The sequence below is a fragment of the Emydura macquarii genome, unplaced genomic scaffold, assembly GCF_026122565.2.
Source record: "Emydura macquarii macquarii isolate MOO-44397 ecotype Brisbane River unplaced genomic scaffold, CSIRO-AGI_Emac_v2 contig_1253, whole genome shotgun sequence".
Classification (NCBI taxonomy): Eukaryota; Metazoa; Chordata; order Testudines; family Chelidae; genus Emydura; species Emydura macquarii.
Window position 1 is genome coordinate 28,680,492 of NW_027131390.1, and position 11,814 is coordinate 28,692,305.

An 11,814-nucleotide genomic window follows, 5' to 3' on the forward strand; every position below is an offset into this window, starting at 1 on the left:
TGCCCCCACCATGTTAGTTCACCTGTGCTAACTGGCAGAGCAGTTGCCCCAGAGCCTCCTATATGAAAAGGCCCCCAAACTGATGGAATTGGAGTCAGAGATGTTGGGATCTAGAACACAGGGTCACAGCACCACTCAGGTTTGGCCTGGTTGCTATAGGCATTGAGTGGTACTGCAACATTATGTACCAGGTCACAACTCCATTCATGTACGTTTGACCCATCTGCCCCACCTGCCCCCTGCGCCATCATGACAGAATGGCAGCCAGGCCAAACCTTAGTGGCACTGTGACCCTGTGCAGCAGATCGCAGTGCCCCAATTAGGGAGTCAAGCCCATGGAACATGGGTACAGGGATGAGTGCAGAGCAGGTTCACTCTCCAATTCATCCCCACATCTCCCCCAGGCCTCAGTTTCAGGGTGGGAGGAAGGGCATCTTCAGTTTCAGATTTTGCCCCAGGACTCCAAAAATGTCTTTGCTGTCCTACTGACTGGCATAATGGGGGAGGGGTAGTTAAGATCCATCCATTCTTCACTCTCTACCCACCCCGCCAGAGGGAAAGAGGGTATAGGGGCCCCATAAGGGTTACTCTGTGGCCTCCAATGTGGGTAGCTTGTGCAGGACAGTTAGGGTTATTCCCTCCTTATTCCCCTGAACAGGTGTCAAGCAAGACATGGTCCTTGCTTGTTTAAAAAACACCATGGGTATGTAATGCCATCTTCAGTGGAGCAGCAGTCTGAATTTCTCACATCAATTACCATTAAGGTCCATTCTCAGATTACAGCTACTGATATTCTGAGATACTACCAACATATCCACATAGAGCACAGACCACGCCTACTGCTGTTGGGTAGTACTTTGTTACATGGATAGTCCCAGGTAATGGTATTATTTGTACAGTGGAGTAAGCAAGAGGAGTAAAAGGATCAGAATCTGGCCATGAGTAAATAGCAGAAAAAATTGTGGAGGTTTTTAAAAATGATTACCCTCTTTCTTCAAAAAACTTCAAAAAGATTTATGAAAAGTTTGTCACATTTTTCTTGGAAAATATCAAAATTAAAAACTTTAACCATCTTTAGTATATAGCTTATTGATGGAAAATCAATCCAGTAATTGCCCACAGAAATTCAGCTGGAGTATTTCTTTACTCAAAGTACTTTGTGACCCAAGAAAGATTGTTGACAGCTCTGCTGGAAGAAGTTGCTTCCAGCATATAAACAGATTCAAAAGTGGGAAAAATATATGAAGTGAAGAGACAAGAAAAAGCCATTTGGGTCTTAAAGTCACCATTTCATTATGTAAGTGTAGTCAGCTAAGCAAAGAGGAAGAAACATAAAAAAAGAGAAGAGATTAACACTGAAGTTCGATGAGAAAACTCTACATCAGAGAGCACTGCTTTGTAATTTTCACAAAGAATTGAAAAATATTATGCTGCCCTTTATCTGAATTCCACTTTTTTTTATATAATCAAACATTTAAAAAGGGCCAGATTCATTGCATAAGTTTTATGTCACTTTAATTTTACAGAAATCAACAAAGTTACACCAGTGTAAAACTAGATCAATGTTGTAGGGGAATCATTCAACTACTTACTCAGTACAGTGAGGGACATAGAATGCCTTGTTCAGAATAGATAACAGTCTTGTGCGGGGGGTTGGGTGAAACCTTATTGAAGCTGGTAGATGGAACAGCCACCCTTCATTCAGTATAAAAGAAAGGAACAGATAAGCTCCTTTTTGGAGTAAGATAGCTGAAACAATAGGGTCAACAGGAAGGCCACATGCAGTCCTGGTCAGGAGCTGAACTATGTAAGCAGAGCTGACTTCAAATGCAGTCACTGTGTGTTGTTTTTGGTGGCTTGCTTGAGGGTGAATAGACATAGTGATAGACAGCACAGTAACAGGCAAAGAAGGCAGCAGGAAGCCAAAGGTAACCGGAGGAACACTGTAGCATGACTGTGAGAGAAGACGTCACAGTTCAGGACAACATCACTTGTATTCCTCCTCCATGATTCACCAAGGGCACCTGCACTAGGCTCCCAACTCTTCAGCAGTCATCTCCCTTGCGCAGAGACCTGCATCTCTCTCCCTCCTGACTGGGGTTTCCCTAGGCTGTACAGTTTCCTGGCTTCCCTGTGATACTCTCAGCAAACAAGACTGCCTATAGGCCAGCATCAGCACTTTATTTCTCTCCAGAAGCTATACCTAATGCATTGCCCACAGTTACAAGTTACCACATGGCTCTCGCTAAGCAAGTACATTTATTCGTAAGGTGAAAATATTACAAAGGAGACATATAAAAACAATAAAATAAATACATGCTAAAAAGCTTACCAGAGGTCATCTCAACTCCAATTTTCAGCTCTGGTTGGTGCCAGTCCTTCCAAACAACAGTCTTACCTCAATATCCAAACAACACCGGGAAAAAAAGAAACCTGGATGAAAATATAAACCAAAGCCTTGATTAACCCCAGAGCTCACAGCAATATCAAATTTTCTGTCACATCAGATCAAAAGTACATCTTAAGGTAGCATTATCCCTCTGGTAATAGCCAGTACCTGACACTTCACAGGAAGAGGAAAATAAAACATAATGCACCTAGCCAATCAGGTCCTGACATGAAAGATGACATTTGATTATTCTTGTCATCTTAGTCTGAATAACTCATTACCCACTACTTAAACCCAGCATTTAACCTTTTTCTTGTTTTTGACTTTGTAGGCTATCCTTGTACAACTTCATCTTTTTCACCTTCCATAGATCCAAATTTTCAAAAATGGCATCAGATTTTGGATCTTTCAGTTTTCAGGTTCCCAACTTTATACTTTAGGTCAAAATGTTCATAAGTGGCCCTGATTTTGGGTTCCCCTTCTGAAACACTATAATGTTTCCATACACTATGAAGTGCCCAAAATAAGAAGCCAATTTTGAAAAATTTGACCTTTACTCTATTCTCGTCTTGCATACTCCAGTTTTCCCACAATAGAAAGAGTCCATGAAATGAATAAAATTAAGATCAGATAAGATGAAAAATGTTCTTTATAAGTATCTAGGTCATTATTAATTTGTACCCAGATATTCTTTTAAAGATGGCTTTCAATGTCAAAATAAGTAGTATTTTAATTATATCCAATATTGCTGTCTTGCTTATTTGCTAAAGCCCACATGAAAGAAGAAAACCTGAAGTCAGGATAAATTTTTTAATGAGATTCTCAATAGGCCTCAAAGTAAGTGACGAGACTTCAATCAGCAATAAAGGGAATGTATGTTTGTTCTTTGTTTATGTAGCATCTAGCACAATGGGGTCATACTGCATGACTGGACTACTAGGCTTTACCACAATACAAGTAACAAAGAATAATAGCTGCAATGCTAAACACGTAGGTAAGTACATTTTGTATGGTAAAGGCTCACAGGCAGACTTTAGGGCAAAAACTTTGCTGAAGCTGATCACAGCTCCTGTTTCCTTTCCAAATGAACCTTTGCTTTCCTGTATGTATTAGACAGGATTGATTTTTCAAAATGATACCATTCTCTCAGTCTTTTAGATGAACAGATTGTTTGTCACCTGTGAATTAATACATTTTATTACTTCTGTTGTCTTGCTATTTTCTGAGCCTCTTTCAAAATGAAAACTGTGCACTTAAAATTTCCCAGAATAATGTTCATATTTGATTCTGAAGGAGTAAGCAACAGGTCTCCTAAAATGGGTGATAATTTAGTGGGTAGAGAAAGATAACGTGCAGTAGCTTTCGTGATGGAATAAAGAGAATTTTTCTGCTTCATATTTTTTTTAAACTTCTGATCGGTCTCAGAAAATTTTGAAAGTAATGATTCATGTTTTTAAGGGGGAAATGTCAAGAAGGCCAACAATTCAAAGGCAGGAAGGTTATTAGGTTAGGATATGTTACTTTAAGGCAATTGTATCACTGTTTAATAATGATGTATCTTTTGCCCAAGGTGAATTAGCCAGCGTTGCTCACTCTAGCAAACCAACATTTTAAAGCTAAGTTTCCTGCTATTTTTCTTAAGTTCACTCTTCATCACATGATTAAAATGTCACTACATACTTAGCAGTGGGGAGTAGAAAGAAAGGGGATAAAAACCATAATGAAACTAATGGGGGAAACTAGTGCTTTAAATGTGGGGGGAAGGGGGGAATTGATATTTAAGATGCCATACCAGATCGTTTTTTATGATCCCATTGTAAATTAAATAACAGCTAACTGTCCAAAGTGAATAGGCCATGTAATAGCCGTGCATCTGTCTTTCTAACACAATGGCAGTCAACATGGTAAATAACAAAGACTGCAAGGAATGAATTTCAGGGTGTAATCAATGTTTCCAAGAAGAAATAAAAATGCATAAAATGAAGAAATATTTGCCTTAGGGGGAGCACAAGGTTACAAGAAAAGGTTATAACAAAATGGGTAAAGGTGTCATTTATTATTCCCTTTAAAGACTTTGTCCTTCATAAGGGATGGACCACGTTCTTTGCTTACAACAGAAATGATCATAAGAATGAAATGTCAAAATATAATGCCTCATATACTTTTAATTATCTTACTGTACTACTTTGACCTTTTTAATATTCTGAATTTTGGTCATTTATTCCTCCCCAGTTAATAGCTTCACTTACCTCTGAGAAAGACTAGGAATTCACAATCCACAAAAATAGTCAACTGAAAAAGTTGGGGTACTATCATATTAAATACAGTATATATGTTATTCTTTAAATGTAATGGGCAGACTTCTAGCAGCTTTTGTAGCTCCATTAGACTTGCTACCCCATTTTAGCCCAGCTGAGGATCTGGCTCAATATATCTTTTGTCAGCCCCCCCCTCCCCCCAAAAGTAGATCAAAATATGTTTTGGATTGATACTTCAATAGTACTATACTTCAATTTGACTAGTTATTATCTGGATCTTTGCTTATAGCGTGCCTGTGCACATCAATATACATACATACTCTTCATCCACTGTAAAAATTATGCCTATACAAAGAATGATTACATTGACTAAAAATACAATGGACTTCACACTGAAATTCAAGTGTATGTTGTGTAATGAATTATGGAGTCATTGTTTTGCTGTTTCTTTTAGTGGTTCACTTAGTCATATTAATGAAGATATGATACTTTTTGACAGGATACTGGGTTGTTGTTTTTTCAGCTGTTGAATTTAACTGAAACATGGAGTAGCATCTGAGTATTAATAAATAATGTTAACTTTTATTGCAGTAGTGCTCCAAAAACACTGGGCCTGATGCACAGCTGGTATAAATCCATGACATTCCATTAAAGCCAATGGAGCTGTGCTGACTTACACTGGCTGAGGATGTGGGCCAAAAGATTGTGTTGATAATATTCAGGCAGAAATCCACTGCTTCATGCAGCTTAAGAGCTCTGCTTCCAAAGTACAAGGAGGAAAACAGAAATTTGGCCTAGATGTAGCATTGGGAATTTTGGTCCCTTTTACATTTCCATAATTATTAAACACATGCAAAAAACTCTTGTCCAGTTACATTGAAAAATCTGTACAGAGAAGCTTATATTTAGGGATGAATGCATTTAAAGGAATATTATCCTTCTATTCAATGCATTTACGATTCCAAGTTATTGGTGTTTGCAAATCAGAATGATTTCCTCATACTCTTTTGTAAGGAGTTAGATAAAAAGCATGCATATGTTCTACAGTCACTTTTTCCAAATTAAGAGAAAGAGCTCATCTTTTGCTGTAGACATAGATAACTCTGTAAATAATTACACATTATTTGATGTTATAGGAGTCCCAGCTGATGAAAACTGCTGCTGTTTACAAGAAATTGCTCCTAAATAAAGTAACAAAAGCAATACATAATCCTTGGAGAGTTCATAATACAAAAGATTTCATTTGATATATGAAAAATGTCAAACTCAGCCAGTGTCATGATCAAAAAATCTTATTGATATTGTTTTGGGAGCCTATTGAGCCTTCTAGCCAGAGATCTCAATGTTCTGAATAAAATTAATAAGGACCCGGTCCTTTTAGATATTGAGCACTCCCAGTTCTAATTGCTTCAAGGTGTTCAACACTCTAGAGCACTTTGCAGGATCAGCCCTTAAGCCTTACACATCTGGGAAGTAGCTACCATAATTATCCCATCTTTAAAGATGGAGAAATTGAGGCACAGAGGTTAATGGCCTGATTCTGATTTTATTTAACCTGGCTTGAGTCAGGAATAAAACTAGCGTGAGATGAAAATCATTCTTACGGTGACTTACACAACATATATGAAAGAGTTTGGAACTGGTCAGAATAGATTACCACAGTGGTTCTTCTTGACCTTTGAATCTATGAATCCAAATCCTCAGAAAAGGAGAGACTTAATATTATAGGACCAGGGGTATACAAAGGAATGAGCTGGAAACATACGGTCTTTAAAATATTCAACAGCTATTCAATATAGCCAGACCCTCACACAGAAGTGCCTAGCCTCATAGAGATATCTACACTACAGTGTAAACTTAGGGTTCAAACTCAGGCTCCAGCCTAATCCCCCTCCTTCCATCTACACAAACTTGCGCTAACCCAGGGACCCATGGTGATGGTGGGCCCAAGCCTGAGCCAGGTCAACACCCATGGTTCAAATCTTAGGTGCTTGAGTAGTGCGCCAGCGCTGTTACCATATCCTCAGTAAGTATCTTGGTCCCCTGCCAGACAGATTGTTTGTTGCTGGCAGTAATTAAGACTGAACTGTGTTCCTCCTGGGAAAAGTAGCAATAAGTTCTTCACCTGGTGTTGTGCCAGCATTTTGACATCTACCTGTAACAGTAAGATCTCTTAGGTGCTTGCTAATCACCAGTATCCCCATACCCTACTCACCACACAGGGAGTTTTCTAAAGAACCAAGGTATAGCTGCATGCCCTCATGCAGCTGGATTAACCTCATTGCTCACCCTACCTAATGAGATGGAGCAGAGACTTAGGTGCTTCTTAGTACATTTCTGTACTGCTTAGAGTAAGCCTCTCTGAAATATGATGTACAATAAAGTTAGTTTTTATTTAGCCTTGGTAATAGTTGTGACCTCCAACCTCTGTATGCAAGACGTTTATTAAAACATACTGCAGTTCAGAGCTAAGCAAAATCAGTGTGCAACACTGTAGCTTGCGAGTATGTGGAAAGGCTAGATGGGGCCCTTTGAGCAGAAGCTTTCTGTCCTTGCCCTGATATTTCTAGGTGTTGAACAATCAGGCTTGCTTAGGCATATTGAAAAATTGCTGGGTGCCCTCTATCCCAGAGTTATCCGGAGTAATTTAAAAACAAAAGCACTTTGGTAGTGCTGCTTGAGTTTTGATTTGGCTAAGGTTGCTGAAAAGAATTTAGAAAGCACACTCTATATGTCTTGCATGTGCTTAACATTGATTTTCTGCTGCTTAAAAATAATGATTTTTTAAAAAATTCATATTTTTAACTATCACAGCACTACTCTGAATTATGGAGAATGGAACATTTCTGATATAAACCTAATTGTAAAAACAATAGGACAAAATTAATCCCAGGTCTAATTCAACTGCAATCAATGGTGTTACACTAGACATGAATCTGGCCCAGTGTGACAAGTTCTGACTTTCTATACAATAAGAAACCAAGCTTTTAAAAGAAAAAAATTCTCTGATCAGAAATTTATAGCAGATCCCAATTCCAACCCCCTACTCCCACTTCTACTGATTTTCCAATCTCTGTGAAACTCTCATTAATAGCAATTAGAGTCAAGATCCATTGCTGGCTTCTGATAGGGGTGTCTCGCACCCCCCCTTCCCCGATACAGCACCAAATATACAGGAGGTTAATAATATAACATCTTAGAAGTAGTGGGCTAGATTTTGGCTGGCACTTGCAAAAGTTGATGTTGGTGGGGAGGGCACAGTTAAATCTCACACACACACACACACACACACACACACACACACCCCTTTATCTTCCATGCTGGGGCCAAGGAGCTGCTTTTCTCTCCCTGAGGAGGTAGCCATCCCAAAGGGGGCAAACAGGGCTGGGGAGGAGCTATGGACTTGGCAGAACAAGCCAAACACCAAGAAGGAAGCAGGTGACACCCTCTTGATAGATAATCAACTGTGCTTCAAGGAGCACTGGGAAATGTTGTGCCTTCCTGGGCACAGTCTATTTGAAAGCTCTGGCTTACCAAAGATGGCCAATCCCTACTAAATAGAGTCTGACCCATTATTAAGGTTTTCTGAGTAAAGCATGTACGACAAATCATAGGAAAGATGTAAATGGCACATTTACATGGGCATCCCTCGTAGAGGTATAAATCAGTTAAGATCATGAAGTATTTAATACACTACTCAGTCCCAAAGTCAAATTCTGATCTCAGTCACAACAGTGTAAATCTGCAGTAATTCCAGTAGATATACTGTTTTTACACCATGGAGAACAAATTTTTTCCTTCTGTATTTTGGGGCTCCAGGTGAAAAGACTAACAAAGTATACTTTAGATTGGAAAAGTATATTAGTTCCCAAGGGGAATATGGGTCAAACAAGTCTAAGATCCAAAGATCCCAGACTTTGGAGAACATTGGATCTGGATTTTGTAATTTGGACCTATCTTTAATATTCAGCAAAGATTATTGTCAATTATTGTCAATGATGATTATTCAGCTGAACTAAGAGCCAGAATGCATAACTCTTACTCACATTGAATACTACACTGAGGTCAATAGGACGACTTCTGGCATAAAATACTATTTGGTTAAAGTAAGGGGATCATTATTTAAACAAATTAGTGGGTTTGTTCCTGTCACTAATAACAAAGTATAACATATGGACCAATAATCTTTATTGAAATTATTCAAGGAACTGACCCATCAAAGAGATTATGTCCCCAATCTACTAGTTTAATTCCACCAAGTTTGTATTTATTCAATAGCACCATTTTCACTAACTCCTTTAACAGTGGCAAACTATATGGCATATTCACAACTGTCATATTCAAACTAGATAAAGATATTAATTTCAGACATTCAATCCACAGAGGACTCAAATTCCTTCAAAATTCTAAGACTATGACAGAGAACAGAAAAATATAGCCACTACTCTAGCCTGAATATTTCATTATAGTGTACCATGAGTAATGGATTTACACCTCTACAATTATAAAGTGGTGGACCTGGATTTAGCCACATGACTCATTGATGTAAACACTTAAAACCCCATGCAATGATTGAAAAGAAGGGATATAACTTTAGACCAAAAGGGAACAATATTGCATTGAGATTGCACTGATCTAGCTGCCTTCTTTTGAACTTGCCCATAGTTCCAATTCAAGGACCTACAAAGTTCTTTCTCTGGATAACTAGAGAAATGCTGAATGTAAGTAGGCCTGGAAGAAGTTAAACAACAATTTCCAGACTTGTAATAATCTATTTTAAACTTATTTGTTTTATTTTGATTCAGTGGCAAATATAGATATTAGACATCAACAGAATGCAACAGACATCCCTGGGTAATATGCAGGTAAAAAAACAAAACATTGTACTGGTAGATTCTTCTGTCTAGACTAGATTAGTAGCAGTGTTGTTTTGTAGTAATGTATGTGTAATTGTCAGCTTGCTTCACTGTGAGATAGATTCAATGTACTTCTGTAACAGCAGTCTGCCCTAATGGGTCCCATCCTTTTTTTAATACCTTTTTCTAACATCTTTGTTTATCTTGATTGATGCTCAACCCTCCAGACTGCTATTTTCCCCCACAAAACAGGTGGTTAATGTGAAAGGGGGTAACTTCTATAAGCAACACGACTAAAATGAAAAGTGATGCATTGAAAAGACTTGCTTTGATTAAAAAGCAGGAAATGGAAGGAGAACAGATGTCGTCTTGAAAACAATTTATGAAATTGTCACTTTATAGGCAGAGGTAACAAGGCAAAGTGGCCCAAAATTTCTTAACTTGAGTGCCTAAAGTTAGGGCTCTGAATGCATAATTAGGCATTGAAATAAAAATAGTCTGGTTTTCATAGGTTTTTATCATCCACAACTTCCATTGACTCCATTATCACTATTTATTTACATTGCACTAGCACTGGGGTATGTCTACACTGCAAAAACAATCCATGGTAGCAAGGGTCAACTGACTTGTGGTCATGGGGTTCATGTTGTGGGGCTAAAAATAGCTGCGTAGGCATTTGGACTCAGGCTCCCCCAGGGTCAGAGGTGGTCATCAGAACACAGGCTCCAGCCCAAGTGGGAATGTCTATACTGCTTATTTTTTGCCCTGAAGTACAAGCCCCGTGAGCCCAAGTTTAGTTGACCGGGCCTCTGAGACTTGCTGCCATGCATCGTTTTTGCAGTGTAGACATATCCTCAGAGGCTTCAACCAAGTTCCTGGATCCATTGTACCAGCACTGTACAAAACACACAATAACAAACAGTCTCTGTCCTGAAGACCTACAATCTAGGTAGGCAAGACAAATAAAGTGAGGTAGGAGAAAAGTGCACAGAGGGATGAAGTGACTCACCCAAGGTCACACAGCGGGTTAATTGTTAAATGAGGAATAAAACCCAGGGCTCCCATGTCCCAGTCCAACCTATCCCCTAGACCATACTGCCTCCTGGAGTTCAAGTGGAGTTCCCCGTGCTCAGTAGGTAACAGATCGGGGATAACAGAGTGAAAAATCAGAACAGGAGGTGGGGGATAATAGGTGTCTATATAAGAAAAAGCTCCAAATATCAGGACTTTCCCTATAAAAATCGGGACATCTGATCACTCTAGTACTCAAGTGCTTTGAAAAAAAAAAAAAAAAAAAAAGCTTGTTCTTATACCAGTGCCTAAATAATGGTTTTAGATGCTTAACTTCAAGCATCCAAGTTCACAAAGTTATGCCTAATGTACCTCTAAAATAGAACATAATGTGGATGTAATTCAATCAATAGATCATGGTGACAGAAGGGCAAAATTCAAGCAGTTGGTTAATATTACCTGAACTTCAAGATAAAATTATCACCTTAATTTAGCTACACTTAAAGTGTACTGTAACACCATACATGGGGATAATTGCCTTTCTTGGAGCCAAGATAATAGGTTCACTCGAATTCTATGGAGACACTTGCCGTCATTTAAAGCCTTGTCATTTTCATAGAATTTTCTCGCTCCCTTGCCCCTGATGACTTTGGTGACATTTCGGTTTTATTATATATTTTTCTAACATCAGGAAAAGAACATAACACACAAACAACCATTGGTAATCATCCATGTACAGGCTTACATATAAGAATTCCCCTGTGTACTCTCCGATTGTGTGTGCACATAATGTCTGAACCAAAAACAGTCATTTTCTGCACTTGCATAGCATGCCTGACACAGTAAAGCCTCAGGCTCTGAAAGCATTTCTTACAGTGTGGCAAGACACCTCCTCTATCTCGCTGGACTTTGCACTTCCCCCTCTCATGGTGGCAGGGTCTGGGTTAAGTTAGCCCCCCCACTGTAGACAGTGTTTATCTTCACCCTCTGTAGTCTCTTAATAGTACTTTCAAGGCAGGCCTCAACACAAGTCCAAGGAGGGTTCCTTCAGCAAACCCAAAGGAACCAATTTACAAACACAACACAAAAGGGGAATACCTTTCCCCTACCCTGTTTGCTAGGATGGTGTTGTCCTGCTGTTAGCCCACAGGTATTGGTCCTTCCCTCAAAGAGGACCTCCACTTCACAGGTCTTCATACAGTAGGAAGGGGACCAGCTTCTCACTCTGGGAAAATCTTATCTCTCCCCTTCCTCTCTAACCAGGAGGGGACTTTTAAAGGTCTCAGGCAGCCCTTAATTG

The 11,814-nt window shown here is 39.1% G+C and overlaps 1 long non-coding RNA gene across 5 annotated transcripts in view; it reads right to left on the reverse strand.

The window, feature by feature from the left end:
- The window catches only part of LOC137153990 (uncharacterized), a 91,063-nt gene extending 79,308 nt beyond the window's left edge, over positions 1-11,755 (reverse strand). For 4 of the 5 annotated variants that reach the window (XR_010920003.1, XR_010920001.1, XR_010920004.1 and 1 more), the window contains exons 1-2: positions 11,624-11,755; positions 2,333-2,433 (exon numbers count right to left, since the gene is read on the reverse strand). This is a non-coding gene — a long non-coding RNA (uncharacterized lncRNA). Of the gene's footprint in view, positions 1-1,436; positions 1,955-2,332; positions 2,434-11,623 lie in introns of those variants that run through there. The other variant, XR_010920002.1, reaches the window with a different exon arrangement.
- Between the last annotated feature and the right edge of the window lie 59 nt (positions 11,756-11,814).